Source organism: Calliopsis andreniformis, unplaced genomic scaffold (genome assembly GCF_051401765.1).
Source record: "Calliopsis andreniformis isolate RMS-2024a unplaced genomic scaffold, iyCalAndr_principal scaffold0008, whole genome shotgun sequence".
Taxonomy (NCBI): Eukaryota; Metazoa; Arthropoda; class Insecta; order Hymenoptera; family Andrenidae; genus Calliopsis; species Calliopsis andreniformis.
Genome location: NW_027480426.1, coordinates 8,286,867 through 8,298,644, shown reverse-complemented (window position 1 = coordinate 8,298,644; position 11,778 = coordinate 8,286,867).

Sequence of the window (11,778 nt, the reverse complement as noted above, 5' to 3'; positions counted from 1 at the left end):
ACTATTCAGTCTGTTGGAGCAACGCCCTAGGGTGTAGCCTAGGTTGCCCGGAAAGTAGAAATGACCACAACCTTCATACTGGTTGCAATTACTCGTTTTATATGATGGAAAGACTGTTGTATTTATATTGTATTTTATGCTTCTGGCGTTCACTTCTTAGGCCCTAACTATTCGATCTGGTGGAGCAACGCCCTAGAGTGAAGCCGAGGTTGCCCGGAACGTAGAAATGACCATCACTTTCAAACTGGTTGCAATTATTCCTGTTATAGGATGGAAAGACTGTTGTATTTTTATTGTATTTTATGCTTCTGGCGTTGACTTCTGAGGCCCTAACTATTCAATCTGTTGGAGCAACGCCCTAGTGTGTAGCCTAGGTTGCCCGGAAAGTAGAAATGACCACAACTTTCATACTGGTTGCAATTACTCGTTTTATATGATGGAAAAACTGCTGTATTTATATTGTATTTTATGCTTCTGGCGTTCACTTCTTAGGCCCTAACCATTCGATCTGGTGGAGCAACGCCCTATAGTGAAGCCTAGGTTGCCCGGAACGTAGAAATGACCAGAACTTTCACACTGGTTGCTATTATTCGTTTTATACGATGGAAAAACTGTTCTATTTATTTTGTGTTTTATGCTTAGGGCGTTGACTTCTTAGGCCCTAACTGTTCGATCTGGTAGAACAACGCCCTAGAGTGAAGCCTAGGTTACCCGGAACGTAGAAATGACCAGTACTTTCACACTGTTTGCAGTGACTCCTGTTATACGACGGAAAAACTGTTGCATCTTTATTGAATTTTATGCTTCTGGCGTTGACTTCTAAGGCCCTAACTATTCTATCTGGTGTATCAACGCACTAGAGTGAAGCCTAGGTTGCTCGGAATGTAAAAATGACCATAACATTCATACTGGTTGAAATTATTCGTTTTATACGATGGAAAAACTGTTATATTTATATTGTATCTTATGCTTATGGCGTTGACTTCTAAGGCCCTAACTATTCAATCTGTTGGAGCAACGCCCTAGGGTGTAGCCTGGTTTGCCCGGAACGAAGAAATGACCATAACTTTCACACTGGTCGCTATTATTCGTTTTATACGATGGAGAAACTGTTATATTTATATTGTACTTTATGCTTCTGGCGTTGCCTTCTTAGGCCCTAACTGTTCGATCTGGTAGAACAACGCCCTAGAGTGAAGCCTAGGTTACCCGGAACGTAGAAATGACCAGTACTTTCACACTGTTTGCAGTGACTCCTGTTATACGACGGAAAAACTGTTGCATCTTTATTGAATTTTATGCTTCTGGCGTTGACTTCTAAGGCCCTAACTATTCTATCTGGTGTATCAACGCACTAGAGTGAAGCCTAGGTTGCTCGGAATGTAAAAATGACCATAACATTCATACTGGTTGAAATTATTCGTTTTATACGATGGAAAAACTGTTATATTTATATTGTATCTTATGCTTATGGCGTTGACTTCTTAGGCCCTAACAATTCGACCTGGTGGAACAACGCCCTAGAGTGAAGCCTATGTTGCCTGGAACGTACAAATGACCATCACTTTCACACGGGTTGCAATTATTTCTGTTATAGGATGGAAAGACTGTTCTATTTTAATTGTATTTTATGCATAAGGCATCGACTTCTGAGGCCGTAGCCATTCGATGTGGTGGGAGAACGCCATAGAGTGAAGCCTAGGTTGCCCGGAACGTAGAAATGACCATAACTTTCATACTGGTTGCAATTATTCGTTTTATATGATGGAAGAACTGTTGTATTTATATTGTATTTTATGCTTCTGGCGTTGACTTCTAAGGCCCTAACTGTTCAATCTGTTGGAGTAACGCCTTAGGGTGTAGCCTAGGTTGTCCGGAAGGTAGAAATGACCACAACTTTCATACTGGTTGCAATTACTCGTTTTATATGATGGAAAAACTGTTGTATTTATATTGTATTTTATGCTTCTGGCGTTCACTTCTTAGGCCCTAACTATTCGATCTGGTGGAGCAACGCCCTAGAGTGAAGCCGAGGTTGCCCGGAACGTAGAAATGACCATCACTTTCAAACTGGTTGCAATTATTCCGGTTATATGATGGAAAAACTGTTGTATTTTTATTGCATTTTATGCTTCTGGCATTGACTCCTAAGGCCCTAACTATTCAGTCTGTTGGAGCAACGCCCTAGGGTGTAGCCTAGGTTGCCCGGAAAGTAGAAATGACCACAACTTTCATACTGGTTGCAATTACTCGTTTTATATGATGGAAAGACTGTTGTATTTTTATTGTATTTTATGCTTCTGGCGTTCACTTCTTAGGCCCTAACTATTCAATCTGTTGGAGCAACGCCCTAGGGTGTAGCCCAGTTTGCCCGGAACGAAGAAATGACCATAACTTTCACACTGGTCGCTATTATTCGTTTTATACGATGGAGAAACTGTTATATTTATATTGTACTTTATGCTTCTGGCGTTGCCTTCTTAGGCCCTAACTGTTCGATCTGGTAGAACAACGCCCTAGAGTGACGCCTAGGTTGCCCGGAACGTAGAAATGACCATCACTTTCACACTGGTTGCAATTATTCCTGTTATACGATGGAAAAGCTCTTGTATATTTAATGTATTTTATGCTTCTGTCGTTGACTTCTTAGGCCCTAACTATTCGATCTGGTGGAACGACGCCCTAGAGTGAAGCCTAGGTTTCCCAGAACGTAGAAATGACCATCACTTTCACACTGGTTGCAATTATTCCTGTTATACGATGGAAAAACTCTTGTATATTTATTGTATTTTATGCTTCGGGCGTTGACTTCCATGGCCCTACCTATTCGATTTGGTGGAGCAACACCCTACGGTGAAGCCTAGGTTGTCAGAAACGTAGAAATGAACATAACTTTCACACTGGTAGCAATTATTCGTTTTATAGAATGGAAAAGCTGTTCTATTTATTTTGTATTTTATGCTTCGGGCGTTGACTTCAAAGGCCGTAACTATTCGATCTGGTGGTGCAACGCCCTAGAGTGAAGCCGAGGTTGCCCGGAACGTAGAAATGACCACAACTTTCATACTGGTTGCAATTACTCGTTTTATATGATGGGAAAGCTGTTGTATTTATATTGTATTTTATGCTTCTGGCGTTCACTTCTTAGGCCCTAACTATTCGATCTGGTGGAACAACGCCCCAGGGTGAAGCCTAGGTTGCCCGGAACGTAGAAATGACCATACCTTTTACACTGGTAGCAATTATTCGTTTTATACAATGGAAAGACTGTTCTATTTATTTTGTATTTTATGCTTCGGGCGTTGACTTCTAAGGCCCTAACTGTTGGATCTGGTGGAGCAACGCCCTAGAGTGAAGCCTAGGTTGCCCGGAATATAGAAATGACCATAACTTTCACACTGGTTGCTATTATTCGTTCTATACGATGGAAAAACTGTTATATTTATATTGTATCTCATGCTCCTGGCGTTGACTTCTTAGGCCTTAACAATTCGATCTGGTGGAACAACGCCCTAGAGTGAAGCCTAGGTTGCCTGGAACGTACAAATGACCATCACTTTCACACGGGTTGCAATTATTCCTGTTATAGGATGGAAAGACTGTTGTATTTTTATTGTATTTTATGCCTCGGGCGTTGACTTCTAAGGCCCTAACAATTGGATCTGGTGGAGCAACGCCCTAGAGTGAAGCCTAGGTTGCCCGGAACGTAGAAATGACCAGAATATTCACACTGGTTGCTATTATTCGTTTTACACGATGGAAAATCTGTTATATTTATATTGTATTTTATGCTTCGGGCGTTGACTTCTATGGCCCGACCTATTCGATCTGGTGGAGCAACACCCTATAGTCTAGCCTAGGTTGCCCGGAACGTAGAAATGATCATAACATTCACACCGGTTGCAATTATTCATGCTATACGTTGAAAAAATTGTTGCATTTTTAATGTAATTTATGCTTCTAGCGTTGACTGCTAAGGGCGTAGCTATTAGATGTGGTGGAGTAACGCCCTAGAGTGACGCCTACGTTGCCTGGAACGTAGAAAGGACCATTACTTTCACAATGTTTCCAATTACTCATTTTATACGTTGGAAAAACTGTTGCATCTTTATTGTATTTTATGCTTCTGGCGTTGACTTCTACGGCCCTAACTATTCGATCTGGTGGAGCAACGCCCAAGAGTGAAGCCTAGGTTGCCCGGAAAGTAGAAATGACCATACCTTTCATACTGGTTGCCATTATTTGTTCTATACGATGGAAAAGCTATTGTATTTATACCGTATTTTATGCTTCTGGCGTTGACTTCTTATGCCCTAACTATTCCATCTGGTGGAACAACGCCCTAGGGTGAAGGCTGGGTTGGCGGGACGTAGAAATGACCATAACTTTCACACCGGTAGCAATTATTCGTTTTATACAATGGAAAAACTGTTCTATTTATATTGTACTTTATGCTTCTCGCGTTGCCTTCTTAGGCCCTAACTGTTCGATCTGGTAGAACAACGCCCTAGAGTGACGCCTAGGTTGCCCGGAACGTAGAAATGACCATCACTTTCACACTGGTTGCAATTATTCCTGTTATACGATGGAAAAGCTCTTGTATATTTAATGTATTTTATGCTTCTGTCGTTGACTTCTTAGGCCCTAACTATTCGATCTGGTGGAACGACGCCCTAGAGTGAAGCCTAGGTTTCCCAGAACGTAGAAATGACCATCACTTTCACACTGGTTGCAATTATTCCTGTTATACGATGGAAAAACTCTTGTATATTTATTGTATTTTATGCTTCGGGCGTTGACTTCCATGGCCCTACCTATTCGATTTGGTGGAGCAACACTCTACGGTGAAGCCTAGGTTGTCAGAAACGTAGAAATGAACATAACTTTCACACTGGTAGCAATTATTCGTTTTATAGAATGGAAAAGCTGTTCTATTTATTTTGTATTTTATGCTTCGGGCGTTGACTTCTAAGGCCCTAACTATTCGATCTGGTGGTGCAACGCCCTAGAGTGAAGCCGAGGTTGCCCGGAACGTAGAAATGACCACAACTTTCATACTGGTTGCAATTACTCGTTTTATATGATGGGAAAGCTGTTGTATTTATATTGTATTTTATGCTTCTGGCGTTCACTTCTTAGGCCCTAACTATTCGATCTGGTGGAACAACGCCCCAGGGTGAAGCCTAGGTTGCCCGGAACGTAGAAATGCCCATACCTTTTACACTGGTAGCAATTATTCGTTTTATACAATGGAAAGACTGTTCTATTTATTTTGTATTTTATGCTTCGGGCGTTGACTTCTAAGGCCCTAACTGTTGGATCTGGTGGAGCAACGCCCTAGAGTGAAGCCTAGGTTGCCCGGAATATAGAAATGACCATAACTTTCACACTGGTTGCTATTATTCGTTCTATACGATGGAAAAACTGTTATATTTATATTGTATCTCATGCTCCTGGCGTTGACTTCTTAGGTCTTAACAATTCGATCTGGTGGAACAACGCCCTAGAGTGAAGCCTAGGTTGCCTGGAACGTACAAATGACCATCACTTTCACACGGGTTGCAATTATTCCTGTTATAGGATGGAAAGACTGTTGTATTTTTATTGTATTTTATGCCTCGGGCGTTGACTTCTAAGGCCCTAACAATTGGATCTGGTGGAGCAACGCCCTAGAGTGAAGCCTAGGTTGCCCGGAACGTAGAAATGACCAGAATTTTCACACTGGTTGCTATCATTCGTTTTACACGATGGAAAATCTGTTATATTTATATTGTATTTTATGCTTCTGGCGTTGACTTCTTGGGCCCTAACTTTTCGATCTGGTGGAACAACGCCCTAGAGTGAAGCCTAGGTTGCCCGGAACGTAGTAATGACCATCACTTTTACACTGGTTGCAATTATAAGTTTTATACAATGGAAAAACTGTTCTATTTATTTTGTATTTTATGCTTCGGGCGTTGACTTCTAAGGCCCTAACTGTTTGATCTGGTGGAGCAACGCCCTAGAGTGAAGCCTAGGTTGCCCGGAATGTAGAAATGACCATAACTTTCACACTGATTGCTATTATTCGTTCTATACGATGGAAAAACTGTTATATTTATATTGTACCTTATGCTTCTGGCGTTGACTTCTTAGGCCCTAGCAATTCGATCTGGTGGAACAACGCCCTAGAGTGAAGCCTAGGTTGCCTCGAACGTAGAAATGACCATCACTTTCACACTGGTTGCAATTACTCCTGTTATACGATGGAAAAGCTCTTGTATATTTAATGTATTTTATGCTTCGGGCGTTGACTTCTATGGCCCGACCTATTCGATCTGGTGTAGCAACACCCTACAGTCAAGACTAGGTTGCCCGGAACGTAGAAATGACCATAACATTCACACCGGTTGCAATTATTTATGCTATACGTTAGAAAAACTGTTGCATTTTTATTGTAATTTATGCTTCTAGCGTTGACTTCTAAGGCCGTAGCTATTCGATGTGGTGGAGAAACGCCCTAGAGTGAAGCCTAGGTTGTCCGCAACGTAGAAATGACCATTACTTTCATACTGTTTGCTATTATTCATTTTATACGATGGAAAAGGTGTTGTATTTATATTCTATTTTATGCTTCTAGCGTTGACTGCTAAGGCCGTAGCTATTAGATGTGCTGGAGTAACGCCCTAGAGTGACGCCTACGTTGCCTGGAACGTAGAAATGACCATTACTTTCACAATGTTTCCAATTATTCATTTTATACGATGGAAAAACTGTTGTACTTATATTGTATTTTATTCTTATGGCGTTGATTTCTAAGTCCCTAGCTATGCGATCTGGTGGAGCAACGTCCTAGAGTGAAGCCTAGGTTGCCCGGAAAGTAGAAATGACTATAACTTTCACACTGGTTGCAATTATTCGTTTTATACGATGGAAAAGCTGTTGTATTTATACTGTATTTTATGCTTCTGGCGTTGACTTCTTATGCCCTAACTATTCCATCTGGTGGAACAACACCCTAGGGTGATGCCGAGGTTGCCTGGAACGTAGAAATGTCCATAAGTTTCACACCGGTAGCAATTATTCGTTTTATACGATGGAAAAACTGTTGTATTTATATTGCATTTTATGCATCGTGCGTTGACTTGTAAGGCCCTAACTATTCAATCTGTTGGAGCAACGCCCTTGGGTGAAGCCTAGGTTGCCAGGAACTTAGAAATGACCATAACTTTCACATCGGTAGCAATTATTCGTTTTATACGATGGTAAAACTGTTGTATTTATTTTGTATTTGGTGCTTCTGGCGTTGACTTCTTAGGCCTTAACTATTCGATCTGGTGGAGCAGCGCCATAGAGTGAAGCCTAGGGTGCCCGGAAAGTAGAAATGAACATTATTTTCACACTGGTTGCAATAATTCGTTTTATACGATGGAAAAACTGTTGTATTTATTATGTATTTTATGCTTCTGACGTTGTATCTTAAGGCCGTAGCTATTCGATGTGGTGGAGCAATGCCCTAGAGTGAAGCCTAGGTTGCCCGGAACCTAGAAATGACCATTACTTTCACACTGGTTGCAATTATTCGATTTATACGATGGAAAAGCTGTTGTATTTATTTTGTATTTTATGCTTCGGGCGTTGACGTCTAAGGCCCTAACTATTCAATCGGTTGCAGCAACGGCCTAGGGTGGATCCTAGGTTGCCCGGAAAGTAGAAATGACCATAACCTTCATACTGGTTGCAATTATTCGTTTTATACGATGGAAAAACTGTTATATTTATATTATATTTTATGCTTCTGGCGTTGACTTCTTAGGCCCTAACTATACGATCCGGTGGAACGACGCCCTAGAGTGAAGCCTGGGTTGCCCAGAACGTAGAAATGACCATCACTTTCACAGTGGTTGCAATTATTCCTGTTATACGATGGAAAAACTCTTGTATATTTATTGTGATTTATACTTCGGGCGTTGACTTCCATGGCCCTACCTATTCGATTTGGTGGTGCAACGCCCTAGAGGGAAGCTGAGGTTGCCCGGAACGTAGAAATGACCAGAACTTTCATACTGGTTGCAATTATTCGTTTTATACGATGGAAAAACTGTTGTATTGATATTGTATTTTATGCTTCTGGCGTTGCCTTCTGAGGCACTAACTATCCGATCTGGTGGAGCAACGCCCTAGAGTGAAGCCGAGGTTGCCCGGAACGTAGAAATGACCATCACTTTCAAACTGGTTGCAATTATTCCGGTTATATGATGGAAAGACTGTTGTATTTTTATTGCATTTTATGCTTCGGGCATTGACTTCTAAGGCCCTAACTATTCAATCTGTTGGAGCAACGCCCTAGGGTGTAGCCTAGGTTTCCCGGAAAGTAGAAATGACCACAACTTTCATACTGGTTGCAATTACTCGTTTTATATGATGGAACAACTGTTGTATTTATATTGTATTTTATGCTTCTGGCGTACACTTCTTAGGCCCTAACTATTCGATCTGGTGCAACAACGCCCTAGGGTGAAGCCTAGGTTGCCCGGAACGTAGAAATGACCATAACTTTTACACTGGTAGCAATTATTCGTTTTATACAATGGAAAAACTGTTCTATTTATTTTGTATTTTATGCTTCGGGCGTTGACTTCTAAGGCCCTAACTGTTGGATCTGGTGGAGCAACGCCCTAGAGTGAAGCCGAGGTCGCCCGGAACATAGAAATGGCCATAACTTTCACACTGATTGCTATTATTCGTTCTATACGATGGAAAAACTGTTATATTTATATTGTATCTCATGCTCCTGGCGTTGACTTCTTAGGTCTTAACAATTCGATCTGGTGGAACAACGCCCTAGAGTGAAGCCTAGGTTGCCTGGAACGTACAAATGACCATCACTTTCACACGGGTTGCAATTATTCCTGTTATAGGATGGAAAGACTGTTGTATTTTTATTGTATTTTATGCCTCGGGCGTTGACTTCTAAGGCCCTAACAATTGGATCTGGTGGAGCAACGCCCTAGAGTGAAGCCTAGGTTGCCCGGAACGTAGAAATGACCAGAATTTTCACACTGGTTGCTATCATTCGTTTTACACGATGGAAAATCTGTTATATTTATATTGTATTTTATGCTTCTGGCGTTGACTTCTTGGGCCCTAACTTTTCGATCTGGTGGAACAACGCCCTAGAGTGAAGCCTAGGTTGCCCGGAACGTAGTAATGACCATCACTTTTACACTGGTTGCAATTATAAGTTTTATACAATGGAAAAACTGTTCTATTTATTTTGTATTTTATGCTTCGGGCGTTGACTTCTAAGGCCCTAACTGTTTGATCTGGTGGAGCAACGCCCTAGAGTGAAGCCTAGGTTGCCCGGAATGTAGAAATGACCATAACTTTCACACTGATTGCTATTATTCGTTCTATACGATGGGAAAACTGTTATATTTATATTGTACCTTATGCTTCTGGCGTTGACTTCTTAGGCCCTAGCAATTCGATCTGGTGGAACAACGCCCTAGAGTGAAGCCTAGGTTGCCTCGAACGTAGAAATGACCATCACTTTCACACTGGTTGCAATTACTCCTGTTATACGATGGAAAAGCTCTTGTATATTTAATGTATTTTATGCTTCGGGCGTTGACTTCTATGGCCCGACCTATTCGATCTGGTGTAGCAACACCCTACAGTCAAGACTAGGTTGCCCGGAACGTAGAAATGACCATAACATTCACACCGGTTGCAATTATTTATGCTATACGTTAGAAAAACTGTTGCATTTTTATTGTAATTTATGCTTCTAGCGTTGACTTCTAAGGCCGTAGCTATTCGATGTGGTGGAGAAACGCCCTAGAGTGAAGCCTAGGTTGTCCGCAACGTAGAAATGACCATTACTTTCATACTGTTTGCTATTATTCATTTTATACGATGGAAAAGGTGTTGTATTTATATTCTATTTTATGCTTCTAGCGTTGACTGCTAAGGCCGTAGCTATTAGATGTGCTGGAGTAACGCCCTAGAGTGACGCCTACGTTGCCTGGAACGTAGAAATGACCATTACTTTCACAATGTTTCCAATTATTCATTTTATACGATGGAAAAACTGTTGTACTTATATTGTATTTTATTCTTATGGCGTTGATTTCTAAGTCCCTAGCTATGCGATCTGGTGGAGCAACGTCCTAGAGTGAAGCCTAGGTTGCCCGGAAAGTAGAAATGACTATAACTTTCACACTGGTTGCAATTATTCGTTTTATACGATGGAAAAGCTGTTGTATTTATACTGTATTTTATGCTTCTGGCGTTGACTTCTTATGCCCTAACTATTCCATCTGGTGGAACAACACCCTAGGGTGATGCCGAGGTTGCCTGGAACGTAGAAATGTCCATAAGTTTCACACCGGTAGCAATTATTCGTTTTATACGATGGAAAAACTGTTGTATTTATATTGCATTTTATGCATCGTGCGTTGACTTGTAAGGCCCTAACTATTCAATCTGTTGGAGCAACGCCCTTGGGTGAAGCCTAGGTTGCCAGGAACTTAGAAATGACCATAACTTTCACATCGGTAGCAATTATTCGTTTTATACGATGGTAAAACTGTTGTATTTATTTTGTATTTGGTGCTTCTGGCGTTGACTTCTTAGGCCTTAACTATTCGATCTGGTGGAGCAGCGCCATAGAGTGAAGCCTAGGGTGCCCGGAAAGTAGAAATGAACATTATTTTCACACTGGTTGCAATAATTCGTTTTATACGATGGAAAAACTGTTGTATTTATTATGTATTTTATGCTTCTGACGTTGTATCTTAAGGCCGTAGCTATTCGATGTGGTGGAGCAATGCCCTAGAGTGAAGCCTAGGTTGCCCGGAACCTAGAAATGACCATTACTTTCACACTGGTTGCAATTATTCGATTTATACGATGGAAAAGCTGTTGTATTTATTTTGTATTTTATGCTTCGGGCGTTGACGTCTAAGGCCCTAACTATTCAATCGGTTGCAGCAACGGCCTAGGGTGGATCCTAGGTTGCCCGGAAAGTAGAAATGACCATAACCTTCATACTGGTTGCAATTATTCGTTTTATACGATGGAAAAACTGTTATATTTATATTATATTTTATGCTTCTGGCGTTGACTTCTTAGGCCCTAACTATACGATCCGGTGGAACGACGCCCTAGAGTGAAGCCTGGGTTGCCCAGAACGTAGAAATGACCATCACTTTCACAGTGGTTGCAATTATTCCTGTTATACGATGGAAAAACTCTTGTATATTTATTGTGATTTATACTTCGGGCGTTGACTTCCATGGCCCTACCTATTCGATTTGGTGGTGCAACGCCCTAGAGGGAAGCTGAGGTTGCCCGGAACGTAGAAATGACCAGAACTTTCATACTGGTTGCAATTATTCGTTTTATACGATGGAAAAACTGTTGTATTGATATTGTATTTTATGCTTCTGGCGTTGCCTTCTGAGGCACTAACTATCCGATCTGGTGGAGCAACGCCCTAGAGTGAAGCCGAGGTTGCCCGGAACGTAGAAATGACCATCACTTTCAAACTGGTTGCAATTATTCCGGTTATATGATGGAAAGACTGTTGTATTTTTATTGCATTTTATGCTTCGGGCATTGACTTCTAAGGCCCTAACTATTCAATCTGTTGGAGCAACGCCCTAGGGTGTAGCCTAGGTTTCCCGGAAAGTAGAAATGACCACAACTTTCATACTGGTTGCAATTACTCGTTTTATATGATGGAACAACTGTTGTATTTATATTGTATTTTATGCTTCTGGCGTACACTTCTTA